Source organism: Dasypus novemcinctus, chromosome X (assembly GCF_030445035.2).
Source record: "Dasypus novemcinctus isolate mDasNov1 chromosome X, mDasNov1.1.hap2, whole genome shotgun sequence".
Classification (NCBI taxonomy): Eukaryota; Metazoa; Chordata; class Mammalia; order Cingulata; family Dasypodidae; genus Dasypus; species Dasypus novemcinctus.
In genome coordinates this window covers 185,849,568-185,864,698 of record NC_080704.1, presented here as the reverse complement: position 1 = coordinate 185,864,698, position 15,131 = coordinate 185,849,568, and the positions used below count along the sequence as shown (strand labels likewise).

The window sequence follows — 15,131 nt, the reverse complement described above, 5'->3', positions numbered from 1 at the left end:
CTCTTTGTTTCTTTGGTCTTCACTGGGGGATCGGCTGGTGGTCATGACAGTCACACCCAACCCATGACCTGTGTGAGGTTGGAGAAAGCGTTCAGGAGAAAGTCCAAGCAGCCAAGCTCACTGATGCAGGCTGAAGGGCTAGAGTGACGTCCCTCAGCAGAGGCAGGTGGCTGGGCTCATTTCAGTCCTGACAGGTGGGGCTTGTCAGAAGTCCCTTTAACGTTGGGGAGACTGAGGCCCAGGGATGCTGCCTGGTCACCCGCAGTCACACAGCAAGTCAGGGCCAGAGCACTGCCTCCGGAGCCTTCCATTCCTGCCTCAACTTCCCTGAGACTGTGTCCTCCCCTAGCAGATGGGGGTGATGATAGGTTATTGTGAGGATTCAGTGCATTCTTACTTCTACCTCACTTGAGACAGAGCCTGGCACAGAATTCAAACAGTGAAGGGTTTGCTCTCACTGTAACTCCTGACCCTCAGTCCGCTGATTTGTTTTCTTGGGCTCAGATGTGTCTCTCAAAGTGGGTGCTGGGCCAAGAGAGGATGGAGCAGTGCTCCGTGCAGAATGGGTGCCCACCACAAAGTTGACAGGAGCTATGGGGCTTGTGGACACATCTGGGCCTCCTGGTGGAAAAGGGCAAAGAGCCATCTTTGTCCAGTGTTTCTTCCACACTTTCTCCTGCTCTCACTCCTCCCATCTCCCCGAAACACTGGATCTTAGTTTTGTACAGGAGCAGTTTATAAATGTAAGGTTAGAAACAAATGCTCGTGTAAGTAAGCATCAGTGCAAAATCTAGCTGTCTCCAGTGACTCCTTCTCACGTGCAGATGAGTATTCCTCAACGGTGGGAATTCCACTTTTCTAGCTAAATGAACTCTCTCATTGCAAGGCACCAGTCAGTTTCAGTTAAGGTAAAGGGTCAATGCCATCGTGTTTGAGGGTGACAGTTCACTGTTGCAGTTTCAGCAAGGGCACTGGAAGCAGACAGAACTGGAATTCAAGTCCACCCACCTGCACTGACTGAGCTGAGTGCCATAATCCATGTTACTTAACCTCGCTGGGCCTCACCCCAGAAATAGGGTGAGCAAAAAGGAGATGGGATGCTGAGGATGCTCTGAGCAATAATCGGCCAGTACTAGTGCAGGTTCATGGAATTGGACCTGCAACCCAGCAGAATGAGTTTAGACTGCCTCAGTGTCTGGGTTCCTCTCCAGCTCCCAGGGGTGAAGAGTGACTTGGAGAGGAGAGGCAGGGGGCATCAAAGCCTGTGGGGCTGCACCCCCAAGGAAAGCTCCCAAATAAGGTACTTGCCATGTGGCAGCATCAGGGAGAACATTCGCCAGGGGCTGAGGAAAAGCAAGGCAGTGGATACAGGCTGGTGACCCTGGAAGGAACTAGAACAGCTGAGCTGGTGGGGAAGGGAGGACGATGGCTCCTCCTCCCAGTAAGCCACGTGAGGCGGGGGTGCTGCTGAGGAGCAGTTGTGACTCAACTTTAGGTGGGAAGAGAGGAGGGAGGCTGAGCAGCCCAGTTCTGCCTGGGCCGCCTGCTGCTTCCCTTCGTCTCCCTCCCCTTCCCTCCCTTCTCTTCCTTCCTTTTTCTCTCCTCTCTGCAGCACCTTGGTCCCTGCTGCTTACAGCAGGCTGACAACCTGCTGCTGGTGACAAATGAGAGAGAGCAGAAGGACGAGTGTTTAAGCCAGCGGCAGCGTTAGGACCAGCTTTGCTCATCCTGCTTGGTGATTGACATCAGGCCTTGGCGTTTCTCATCTTAAAGGGAAAACTGCCTCTCCCTCCTCTCCACCACTCAACCCCCATCCCCGCCAAGCCCCCCAAAAGAACCTTTCAGAAACCCCAGGTTCCTTTTGCTGTGGACATCCCACTGAAAACTGAAAGGATAAAAACCAAGTTATTTAGGGAAAGAAAATTCCCTAATCTTGTTGAAGTTACAGCTGCTCCATTTTCACCTGGATAAAGAGTCAAGAGAGCTCTCAGAATTGCTCATTGACACTTTTAAGAAGTGACCATAAGGTCTCCAAAATAAATGCCGCCCCCCACAAAGGCAGACCACCGAATATTGTCAAGGGAGAGCCTGTGGCATCGGACTGGCAAGTCGTTTTACTGCTTCATTCCATTCTCATGTTCTCCCTTGACCTTTACCTGCAGAACAGGAGAATGGAAGAAAGCATTATTTTCAAGTGCACAGTTCAGTGCTATCAATGACATTCAGGATGTGCTGCTACCATCACCAACATCCATCACCTCAGACAGAAACTCTGCAGCCATTGAGCACTACCCCTTCCCTTCCCCTCCCCACCCCAGCACCTGGCAACCTGTAATCTACTAGCTCTGTGGAATTTACTTCTTCTAGGTATTCCATATAAGCTAGATTATACAATATGTGTCTTTTCGTGTCTGGCTTATTTCGCTCAACATGATGTCTTCAAGCTTCATCCATGTTGTGGCATGTACCGTCATTTCACTCCTCTCTGTGGCTGAGTAATATTCCATTGTATGGATAGACCTCGTGTTGTTTATCCATTCATCTGCTAATGGACACTTGTCTTGCTTCTACCTTTTGGCAATTGTGAATAATGCTGCCCTTAACGGTGACGTACAAGTATCTGTTTGAGTCCCTGCTTTCAATTTGTTGGGTATCTGCTAAACAGTGGTGTTGCCTGGTCAAATGGTAATTTTGTGTTCAACTTTCTGAGAAACTGACAAACTGATTCCTGTGGTGGCTGCACCATTTTACATGCCCACCAAAGAAATAAGGATTGCAATTTCTCCATATCCTCTCCAACACTTATTTGCTGGGTTGTTTTTTAATGTAATAATAGCCATTTTATTGAGTGTGAAGTCGTAACTCAGGACAGTATTAATTTGCATTTCTGTGATGACCAATGCTGTTGAGCAGCTTTTTGTGTGCTTATTGGTCATTTGCATATCTTCTTTGGAAAGATGTCTGTTCAAGTCCTATGCCCATTTTTTAACTGCATTATTTGTATTTTTGTTGCTGAGTTGTAGGAATTCTTGGTGTATTCTGGATATTGTACCTTTATCAGATAAAAGGTTGGCAATTGTTCTCTCCCTTTCTATGTGTTGCCTTTTCACTTTCTTGACAGTGTCCTTTGATGCACAAAGGTTTAAATTTTGATGAAGTCCATTTTATCTATTTTTTTCTTTTGTGGCTTGTGCTTTTGGTATCATATCTAAGAAATCACTGCCATTTCCAAGGTCATGAGGGTTCCCCCCTTTGTTTTCTGCTAGGAGTTTTATGGTTTTAGCTCTTATGGTTAGGCCCGTGATCTATCTTGAGTTCATTTTGAGCATTTTTATTTTTGTATTTAAACATAATTGCATATAGAAACTTAGTTATTCCTTTCTTTCTAAATTGGGCTGCTAAGAGCTATTCTATTTGGGGACATTTTTTAGCTGCATTGGGAGGAAATGGGATTATACACCCTGAAGCTACATTTTTAAAATTTAGGGACAGAGGTTGCTGTATTGGAAAGGTCTTGTATTAACCATCCTGCCTTGCTGGGAAATGCAACTCCGGGTTGTTGAATTTGGGAAACGCATGCTTGGAAGCTACTAGTGTCACCAAAACCAGGTGTTTGTTTGTTTCCTGTTTCTTTTGTGGTTTCTGAGAGTCACTAATGGTCCTCTACCTTAAAAAGCAGAAATTTCGAAGAAGCCTTTTGTAGTCCCTAAATAAACATGCTGTGACAATAAAGATCTATCAGGAGACTTTAAAAAGTCACTTCATAAGCAGCTTATGATAGCTGAAACCTTCTGTCAGGGTTTTCGGTTTGGTTTGATTTGATTTGGTTTGGTTTGGTTGGTTGGTTGGTTGTTTTGTCTTAGCATACCTGAAGAAAAACCGTGACATTTATTGAAGACTGGGTGCCCAAAATGAGACCTTTTATAAACGAAGGGTATAAATTCTTTCATACTAAGTGATTTTCTCAGTCGCTTGGGGGCTGATAATCCCATCACCTGGGCCTGTGCTGTGACCTGGCTGCTTTTGAGCATGAAGGGGGGGAGCAAAGGGTAGAATATTGCTAACAGTTAAAGCACCCCACTCCCACCCCAACCCTTACCCTCTACAGGGAAACCGTTTTTGCTTCTTTTGAGGAGTTCAAAAAGTTTGGGATTTGATTCGATTTTGTTATTTTGCCCACAGTGACATGCGCTGCTTTAGTGTGTGATGCTGCTTTTCTGCTACATGAGAGCTTATTATGTCAGTTCCCCCCCCCCCAAAAAAAAAAGCAGTGAGGTTGTTGAAAGCTGAAAGCAATATGAAGGTCCAAAGAGCTTTCCCCCACCAGGCTCGCCTTCACGGAGCCCTGAGTCGGATTTGAATAACAGCATCTATCTTAGCGGGATAAAGCCGCAGCATTTATCCATTTCTTCAAAGCATTGTTCCTTCTCCCCACATTAACCAAAGTTTCATGTTCCATTAGAAAATGCGCAGCTAGGAATCACACAGATGAATAGCAGGGAGCCCACAGACCTTGATTCGGCAGCAGAGTTGGGTGTGGAGAAAAAAGAATGTGGGCGCCTCGGGAAGTTAGCTCTGTAGTCCTGGCCGAAGTGTGGCTAGCCTTTGGGGCCTGAAAGAGCCAGCCCTACTTCATCAGTAATTCTTCCGTCTTTTGCTTTGCTTTTGGAGCTTTGAGTGGGAAGCTAAGTGCATGGATTCGAGCTGGCTTTTTCCCCTGTGGAATTCCACCAAGTTCCACCATCCTTCAATTTTGGGCAGAGGAGGATAGGCATAGCTGTGGGAACCCCGAATTCTTCACAGGCCCATGTTTGGGTGGCTCACCAGGAGAATTTGTCAAAGCCAACTGGCTAAAAGTAAGGCAAGAGATGATGACAGGCTCCCCCTTGCAATTTTGAGTAATGAACATGCATTTCCATGTAACCAAGCTTCGAAGGGGCGTGAGGCCCCCACCCTCTCCAGAGCTATTCCATATGCCTCTGCCATTCTCAGGTAACTCTTCCCATGAGAAGTGCTGGAAAATGCAAAACAATCAAGACTCAGATATGGCTAAGGTTCACATCCTCAAAAACCTGTTAAAGACACTTGCTGATTCTCCCCTAATCAAAAGCAGTATTTCCTTTTAAAATAATAGTGAAGTGATATTGAGAAGTGGCAACAAGTTAAGCTGCATCTGCTTTGCATCTTGTGACAGGAGCATCACTTGACATGGGCCATCCAGGTTTTCTGGATGTCTTCGTGAAGTCACTGCATGTTAAACACACACGATGGGGTGACTGGGCCTATTTGGTGCTTAGGAAGAAATTTCTGGGTAAATTGAATGAAACTTCTGTCCCTTTCTGGGGCATTTTGGAGAAATGACAGCATGTGGGTGGGGGAACAGAGAAGTAGCCAGAAATGGGATGGAAGTTACCTGTGCTCCTGAATAAGATGAGAATCCACCTTGCTTCATTGGTTCTCGGCTGCAAGTCTGGAAACATGAGGAGGATTCACGGCTTGCCAATTAGTACAAGAGCCAACAAAACAATGCTAGGTGTCACTGCCTCAGAGTGCCTCAGTGCACACACTGTCCTTGTGGAGCAAGGGCTAGGCTCTGGGATACAGTTCTGGGCTGTCTCTACTCACTCCCCAGCCTTCAAGACCTTGGGTTTCTGCCTCTCAGGAATTGGTGGTGTCCACTTTTCAAAAAATTCTTGTGGTATCATACTATAAATAATAAAAAATTTCCCCTTTTAACCATTTTCAAATATACAGTTCCGTGGCATTAAATGCATTCACGATGTTGTATAACTATCACCTCGTCTGTTTCCAAAACTTTTCATCACCCCAAACAGAAACTCTGAACTCGTTCAGCAATGACTCCCCATGCCCCGGGCCCCCAGGCCCCAGTAACCTGTCATCTACTTTTTGTCTATGTGAATTTGCTTATTCTAGATACTGCATATAAGTGGACTTCACCAGCAGTATTATGTCTTCAAGATTCATCCATGTTGTTGCATGCATCAGAACATCATTCCTTTTTTGGCTGGATAATATTGCTTTGTATTTATATGCCACCTTTTGTGTATCTACTCATCAATTGATGGACATGTGGGTTATTTCCATTTTTTGGCTATAGTGAATAATGCTGCTGTGAACATTAGTATGTAATTATCCGTTTGAGTCCCTATTTTCATTTATTTGGGATCTATACCTAGGAGTAAAGTTGCCAGGCACACAGTAATTCTGTGTGTACCAAACCACCAAACTGCTTTCCACAGTGGCTGCACCTGTTGTTCGCTCTTTAACTAGAGTTGTTTGTGTCTGGTCTACACCCCTACTTGATAGCAAGCTCCTTGACTATAGGAAAGTGGCTTATCTCACTCTGTGAAAGTGTGCTGAACAGCCCTTTGAATCCATGAGAGGAAGGATGAGTGAAGGAGTATACCAATGAATGGATTACATCTGCTGGCCTTTGCAGAATTTTAAGTTCTTGGGACTATTTCAAGAGTCTTAGAGTAATGATTGATAGAAACTTCCTCTCTTCATGGTTTGGAGCCTAATGAGCTCTTATTTTCTCACACTGGGGCCCTTGCCCTCCCCCCAAACTTGGGTAAGTTGCCTACAGGCCCAAAACTACAATATCCGAATAGATGTGATTTTTTTTCAACTTCCGATAAATACACGGTTTTGTACTTCCAGTAGTAGTTTGCACTGGTTGTTCTGCTGCTGCTGTTGTTCAATGTGATTTAGAAGGACAGACAACACCTCTGGCTGCCACTTCACATACTGCAGTGACAGGAGCCCATGATAAGAAAAGGCAAAAGGGCTGGCTTAGAAATTCAGACCAATGGCATGATTGCTTTTTCCACAGGTCCAGAACATTACTCTGGGGTGACACCAATCTTGGGGAAGGGGTGGGAGGTGGCCTTCTTCACTTATACACACTTGTTTATAAATCTTTTATTTCTTTCTAACTTGCCCAGTATCAAGTGAACATGCTTTGAAGGCCATTCAGCATATGTTCTCTAAGGCTTAAAATGTCATTTATAAGAACTCTTGGTTGAATTTGAATAAGCTCCTACCCCTGTTTTTTTTAAAAAAAGAGAAAACAAATTAAATTTTTTTAAAAAGAAGAGAAAACAAATTAAAAGATTTCTTTTAATAGATCATGAGCATAGATTTCACATTCTTTGCTGAAATTCTCTTTTGGGGTTTTTGTTTTTATTTGTTGATCTTTGCCATTTTGACAGCTACTTGTTAGTTTCTTTCTTTTATATGTGCCATTACCTTTTAATTTGGAGATGTCTTCTCTAGCAGAATAATTACATCACAAGGAGGTTCCTCTCCCCAGAAAGGAGTTCTGACTTCCTTTAGTGCTCTGTTAATTGCTATAGTTCAAGAGTGTTACAGATAAGAGGAACCACATGGGGTCGAAAAGTGCAGCCTCTGGCAATGGCCTTGACCATGTCATTCCCTGCTGTGCTCATGGAGGTCTGGAAAGGTGCCTGAGTCTTTCCTCAGCAGCTGATGGGTGGTATGGTTCTCCCGAGGCTCTGTAGTCGCAGTTGCTCTGCCGAAAGGCCGGTTCGTAGAGGAGGACTCATCCACTGATAAAGTGAGACTGCTGGCTTGGGGGATGATCCGTGGCCTCAGGAACTTAAGAAACTCCACCAAGTCCCTGCAGCAAGTAGAAAATCTGTGTAGGACTTGGAGAAGTAGACTGACACTTTGCATTTAGAATCCTTCTTCACGCCCCATTTTTTAAGACAAATTACAAAATCTCGAGGTCGATAAACATTCTAGTCCAGTATGTGTCCCTGACCGCTGCAGTTGGGGCAACCACACCCCCATCTGCCCTGCTTGAGCTCACTATCCACTCACGTTCCCCCACAGAGAAGAGGTTCTTGGAGGCCACGCTTTCCTTTCTAACTCTGCAGGCACTTGGCTCATGTCTATTTCTACTTTCCCAGGACAGCAAGTTTATGACAGAATATTGGTTTAGGGGTTGAGAAAGAGTGATCTCTTCTGATTGTTTCTAGAGCCATTAGCATCCTACTCAGCAACACCTCTTGCAGGCCTTTAATTTTTCGTTTACAGTTATTACCTCTGAAATCAAATCTCAACTTTCTGATATGTTCTTGGACTTTTTGAGGGATTTAAAAATTCAGGAGGTGGGTGCCAGTAGTTGCTTTTAGGAACGAGCACTGCCCATTTTCTATAGATGAATTCCAATTTGGATTGTCAATTATTTTCTACACAGAAACCCACAAAGTACATATCCAAGTTTGCATTGGAATTGAATATGATCCAGAAATTCTTAATGTTGTTCAGCTTCACCGTTGCTTCTAAAATGTGCCTAGCCTTCCACTAATGCAAAATAGAGTATTTAAGAGCTTGAGATCTGACTGAAGAGCCCAAGTGATGCTATTTGATCTGAACTGGACGTGTTTACTGGAGTCTGCTGTACAGATCTTTAAATGAGCTGTCCTGTGAATAATTATAAGGAAACATAACTCGGGGCTGAGCAGGGTTTGACAGGCCCTGAGCTTCATCTTTCGAAATTTGGTGCACTCTCCGCTGAGGCTGGGGACATAGTGCAGACACCAACACATTAGTCTGAGGGGCCAGGCACAGTCTTTATCAGACAGGAGGCATTCAGTGGCAAGTAGCAGAAAACCCAATTCCAGCTGGCCTAAACCATACAGGGGACTTACTGGCTCCTGTGAATGAAAGTCCGGAGGGTGGACAGGCCGCTGGGCTGGTTTGATTCAATAGCTCCACAGTGTCACCAAAGATGCTGTTTCTTTCCTGCTGTCTACTCCGCCTCCACAGCCAAGGCTCCATCCTAAGGCTGGCTCCCCCTGGTGGGCGCACGAGAGCTGCGCCTCCAGGGGCTCCAGGAGAGAGGGTGGCTTAGAGGCTCTGTCAGAAGAGCAAGGGCACTTCTTTCCCAGAAGCCCAAAGGAACCTCTGGGCACCTTGGGTGGAGCCAGGTTCCTCCAGAGCATATGGACTGCATAGGGCAGGTGGGGCCGCCTGAACGAAGATCAGGGAAGGAAGCAAGAGGAAGAAGGCTCGGTGCTGGCTAGGCAGCCGACAGTGTATACTGCAGCCGTCCACATCCAGCCACTCCTCCTTCCCATGCAGACATCTTCCAAACACCTACCCCAATGATGAACCTCTCTAACCCCCCTCCCCCCACCCAAAGAGATCCAGTTCCAAGTCTAGAAACTCTGGGTAAAGTGCTGGTAGGTACCTCTGGCCATTGTGCCCACCTGGTAGTTAAAGAACAGGATTGGGGCAATTGGAAAAAACAAACCCAGCTCCCATGTGAAAGAAAGAACATACACAGACACCCCTCTGGAGGCACGCACAATTCGAGAGTCTGAAATATTACGGGAGTTAAATAAGACTCAGCTCTAGGCCATGTCTGACCACACAGCAGCCTTGGTCAAGGGCTGCAGAAACTTGGCTTTGCGAATACCAACTTCTACTTGTTGAGTCTCTCCTATGAGCCAGATGCTGCACATGCTCTGTCCTTACCCTCTCTCTTCCTTTCCCAGCATTCATCACAGTTTGTGCATGAAATCGGTCATTTTTCTGGGCAATTATCGGCTCCCATGTCTAGCTTCCTAACTAGATTGTAAACCCCACCAGGTAAAGAATCATGTCTGCTTTTGCTCCCCATTATGTCCCTAGCAGTAAGCACAGGTCTTAGCTCCTAGTAGGTGCACATTAAATAGCCGGTGACTTGATGAATGAATAAATGTAATCCTTACAACAAGGGTAGCATTTTCACATTATAGCAGAGGAAACTAAGGTTTAGCAGGCCTATCGCTAAGGAGCTTTGGAAACCAGACTTGGTCTTGGGTCTGTCCAACTCCACCAGGCCATTCGCTATCCTTGTGGCCCAAGGTCAGCTGTGCCTCGCTTCCCTGGGACTCAGTCTCCCACTCTGTATAATGCGAGGGTTGGAAGAGATCCGTGGTGTCCCTGCTTGAGTGTGCTTCGTCAAACCCCTAGTGGCCATGGCATCTGCCCCCACTCTTCCTCCCCTCTTCTCCGTGGGTACCTCCCCACTGGCCATCCTGGGCCTCCTCTCTCCAGGCAGCAGTCCCTGGGGCACCAGCTCCCTCTCGCACCTCCACAGGGTTTGCCAATAGGCACTTGAGGATGGCAGTAGAGGCCCCTCTAGCTCCTAGCACGCCCAAGCTAGCAAGGTCTGGAGAGCTGATCTGGGTGAACACCAGGTATCCCTCTGGGTGAGTGGGGGTCTGGGGAAGCTGGGAAAGACTGGCCCCAGGTAACAGCCCCAGGCTTCTGGGTCAGGTCCAGTACTCTGGGCTCGTGCATCCTGTGCCTTGAGGGAGGCAGAAGGCCTTCGTTATGGGAATAGCACATGAACTTCCTACACTCCTTACAATTCAGCAGCCATGCTGTGATTCTCCGCTCAGACCAGAGCTCTTTATCCTCCACTGCCCAGGGGTGAGGGATTGCCCCGTCACTTCATACCGCGCAGTGGGCTCTGTTGGATCCCCTTTCTGGATGAGCAAACAGGCTTAGCGTTGTCACCCAATGGAAGAGGAGAGGACAACTCTCAGAGCCCAGGCTTTTGACCTTGGAGGAATCAGGGCTAAATGGCCACTGGTAAATGCTTGTGCCTAGAACCTCATGCAAGGTCTACAGGGCAGGAAAGAAGCAGTGGCGCTGGGGACACCAGAAGCTGAGTGGCTGTGAGGTGGAGGGCACGGGGAGAAGAGAAGAATGGGGCTGTTCTTTTTTTTTTTTTTCCATTCATATTTTTTTTATTGACTTTGTAATAATATTACATTAAAAATATATATGTGAGGTCCCATTCAACCCCACCCCCCCACCCCACCTCTCCCCCCCCAAACAACACTCGTTCCCATCATCATGACACATCCATTGGATTTGGTAAGTACATCTTTGGGTACCTCTGCACCTCATAGACAATGGTCCACATCATGGCCCATACTCTCCTCCATTCCATCCAGTGGGCCCTGTGAGGATTTACAATGTCCGGTGATTACCTCTGAAGCACCATCCGGGGCAGCTCCATGTCCCAAAGACGCCTCCACCTCTCATCTCTTCCTGCCTTTCCCCATACCCATCGTCCACCATGTCCACTTTTCCCAATCCAATGCCACCTCTTCTATGTGGACATTGGATTGGTTGTGTCCATTGCACCTCTATGTCAAGAGGAGGCTCAGATTCCACCTGGATGCTGGATGCAATCCTCCCATTTTCAGTTGTAATCACTCTAGGCTCCATGGTGTGGTGGTTGTCCTTCTTCAACTCCATCTTAGCTGAGTGTGGTAAGTCCAATAGATCAGATTGTAGGTGCTGGAGTCTGTTGAGGCTCAGGACCTGGCTATCACATTGTCAGACAGTGAGAATTACTGCTTCCTGGTGGGACAAGGAAAATGAGGCAGACTTTTCAGAAAGTCAGGGAGAGCGATGCAGCTGGTCTGGGACCAGGAAAAGGGAGTCCCTCTTTTGGCCTCATTCCTACCTGGGCGTTGGGGTGGTCTCGCTTCCTCTGGGTGTTTGTCATAGGGGCCTTGCTGGGTCCCTGAGGAGTCCTCCCAGGCTAGATTGGGAAGTTTGCATTCCAAACTGCTCTGTTATCTCTGTCGGGGACAGTAGGAAGGGGGCAGAGTGGCATTTGCCAGAAGTGTTCCCAGAGCCTTTGTTTTTTTGTTTTGTTTTGTTTTCCATGAAAGAAAAAAGAAATGAGGCTGGATTTTATTAAAATGTAAAACTTCCTTTCTCACCATTTACAAACTCATGCCCAAAAACCATCTCCACTCCTGGAATACTTTGACCAGTCTCCACATTCTCCACTGTGATTGAAAAGAATTCATTTGATTCATAATTTTTAAAATATTTTCTCTAAAAAAACAACAACAAAACTTCTGCTCCATGAAAGACACTATTAACAGAATAAAAAGACCAGGCAAGAGGGAAAGAATATATTTGCAAAATACATACCCAATAAAGGACTTGCATCTAAAATAGGTGTCGGCAGGGTAAAGTATTCAAGGTTTCGGGGAGGGGCAGGGCAGGGGGGTCCCATTTCCACTAGCTATGCATGAGTGCCTTTTCCCCAAACTATTGGAGTCACAGTGGAGGACTGGCACCTGGCTCCTGTTCCTCTACCTGGCCCACCATCAAGGATTTCCCACCTCACCCTTCTGCCCTATTCCCCTGGAGAGGCCCACCCTGGGGAGAGGTGCCATGGCTGCAGACCACCTGTAAGGGACTTGGCAGGCCCTCCCTGGAGGCCGTGATGCCGATCAGGGGCTGGACCAGTGGAAGAAGTAAGCCTTTCTCAATGCTGGCCTCTAGAACTCCAGAAGATAGGGTGGTGCCCTTTTGACTTAGAATCAAAGAGGAGTTGAAAGGGGTCGGTTCTGGAGAAGACCGTCACCTCTCCTCTCCATCATGGCATCTGCTTTCTGGATAGGTATGTTTTCTTGTGGCTGTGTGCCCTTGTTTCCACTCTGCTCTTATCTCTTCCTGGCTTTTGCATCAGGGGAGGTGGCTGCCGTTGAGGAAAAAAAGGGTTCTGAGAAGGCTCACTGGACTGAAAATTGGGAATGCCTCATGAGCTCTGGTCTACCCTGTTGAAGCAAAACCCTTTCTGCCATGAACTTCCATGTCCCCACCTACCCCGTGTGTTTCCCAGACTGTGGGCCAGAACCCTCCTGAGGAGCTCAGGAAATGTGGATGTCCCAGGGCTCCATGCTCAGAGACTGAACCCCTGGTGACAGTCGTGATGCTTTCCCATTCCCAGAGTCACTGCCTTTCACTGGCTTGACCCCCTTGAGCAAATCAGTGGCCCTCTCTTCTACAGAGGAAGATGGCTGGAGTAGATGATCCCTCCTTTCTCTTCAACTTATAAAAAGTGTTAGGGTCATAGGGAGAGGAGTTGGCCCCAGTGCGACAGAATGGGCCAGAAAGAGAACACCAAAAGTGAGGCCTTGAGTGAGAGGAGAGCAAATAATGATTCCCCTTCCATGCAGGGAGGGAAGGAAGGAGAGCAGCCAGGAAGCTGTGGGATTGAAGAGTAGCAGAGAGGCACATGGTCACTTGTAGTTGAAACACCCACTTGCATGTCTATGTGGACGATGTCTGGGGGGAGAAGGCAAGCCCCAGATCCTGAGCCTTGGAAGGACTGGCACTCCTGTAGGTCAACACGTCTGTGTGATGAAATGAGTGTCCTCAGCTGATCCAGGTAACAGGACCTGGAAGGCAGAGCAGGAAAGTCACCAGCAAATAGTCATCCAGAGACCCTGACCAGGAAGTTAGCCCCTAAATCTCTGCTGGGGTTGGAGCAAGGCAGATGCTGAGGGACGTGGAACTGGGGAGGGGATCCAAGGATCCATCAGCTTCTTAAGCAGCCAACCACCATTACATTACCTGCCCCCCTTTACCTCCCAGGTCCAGAGAGGGCTTGGGGCTCCTATTCCTGAGTCTGCTAAAGATTCTGACATGGAGTTCAAATTGGGTTCCAGCTTTCCCTTCTGCCACCTTGTGATTTTAGCCTACTTGGGTCTCTTCAATCACTTAACCCTGAGCCATCCTTGTGGGACTGTGTCTTTAAAACCAAAACAAAACAAAACTTTACTGCAGTTTGAATGGGGTTTTGCAAGGGAGTGAATTTAGGTGCATGGATTAAATTCACTGTCTAAATCCGGAAGTCTCCAAAGGAAATCCTGCCGCTCCCTTCCTCGGTTGCTCCTTTGGATGACTGTACCCAGCAGGGAGACATTGAGGTGCAGGGGGTGGGAACATGCAGAATCAAAAGGGTGATGCTTTGAACACCACTTGATCCTGAAGCATTTTTAGTATTTGTGATTAAAAGCCTAGAATATGGAGTAAATTAGACCCAGGTTCCTCTTCTAGCTCTGCACTTACCGTGTGACTTTGAGCAAGTTACTTTGCTTCTCTGAACCTTTTACTTTTCCTCACCTATAAAATGGGGATAATAATGGTCGCATCTTTTAGGGTTGCTGTGGGGATTAAATGAGATGAAACCTGTAATGTGTTTGACTCAGTGCCTGGCACATGGTACATGTTCAACACATGGTAGCTGTTATCATCATAAAACACTAAGAATTTTCCAGAATCTGTCAGAGCAACTAGTGCTACAGGCTGCTGGGACTCCAGACCCCAAAGAGCTTGGTGCACTTCCTCTTTGTCCCAGCTTCTGATACCCCTGGTAGCAGCCTTCTTAACCTTGTGCTGCCAGGGTGATCTCCAGGGGCCATCCTAGCTCACCTGAACACATGACCGTCCTACCTCTTTACCCAGCATTACTGACAACAGGCCCAGCAATCGCCATACAACATGAAATTTAAACTTAAATTAAAAGGACACAATTTAAAAGGCCAGTCCTCATTCAGACCAGCCACATTTCAAGTTCTCAAGAGCCCACATGGACTGATGGCTACCATATTGGACAGTGCAGCTATGAAACATTGTATTGTTTGCAACGAAATGCCCAACAGCCTGTTAAGAAAGCATTCAGGTGGGAGGATTGTGGGGAGATGGTGGAGAAGGGGCTCCAGGAATCAATCTCTCCACTAAAACAACTGTTGAACTGGCAGGAACTGTCTGAATCAAGCTGTTTTGAAACTCTGGAGTCTGGTGGAACACTGTGCAGCATCCAGGGAAGAGTTTGAGGAAGAGGCTGGTAAATTGCAGTAAATATTGGTGAATTTCACCTTCTGTGCAGTGGCTAACATCTTCCATCCCCCAGCCACATGGCAAGCAGCACTGGGGACTGCAGCTCAGGCTCCAGGTACAGTTTGCTGGTGCCAGGGTGGGCTAAAAGGACCCAGTCCTCCAAAACCCAGAGGTGTGTGTTCTGATCATGGATCACTGCTTTTGATCAACTACTTCAGATTGCTGGGTAGCCGACTCTGAGAGCGACCATTGTTCCAATCTCCCTCAGGCAAAAGCAACAGAGGAGTCTTAATGAGGCAGGCAATATTTTTCTTTTTCTCTTCCCATTCCCCTTTGGGAGCAAAAAATAGTTTAGAAAAGTCATAAATTGACAGCCCCAGCCCTAAAAATACAACAACAAAACAATAATCCTAGAGGAGTGGAAGAACTAGATATCC

The 15,131-nt window shown here is 47.0% G+C and overlaps 1 protein-coding gene across 3 annotated transcripts in view; it reads left to right on the top strand.

The window, feature by feature from the left end:
* The window catches only part of MAMLD1 (mastermind like domain containing 1), a 101,749-nt gene that overhangs the window by 67,227 nt on the left and 19,391 nt on the right, over positions 1-15,131 (top strand). The window lies entirely within an intron of this gene.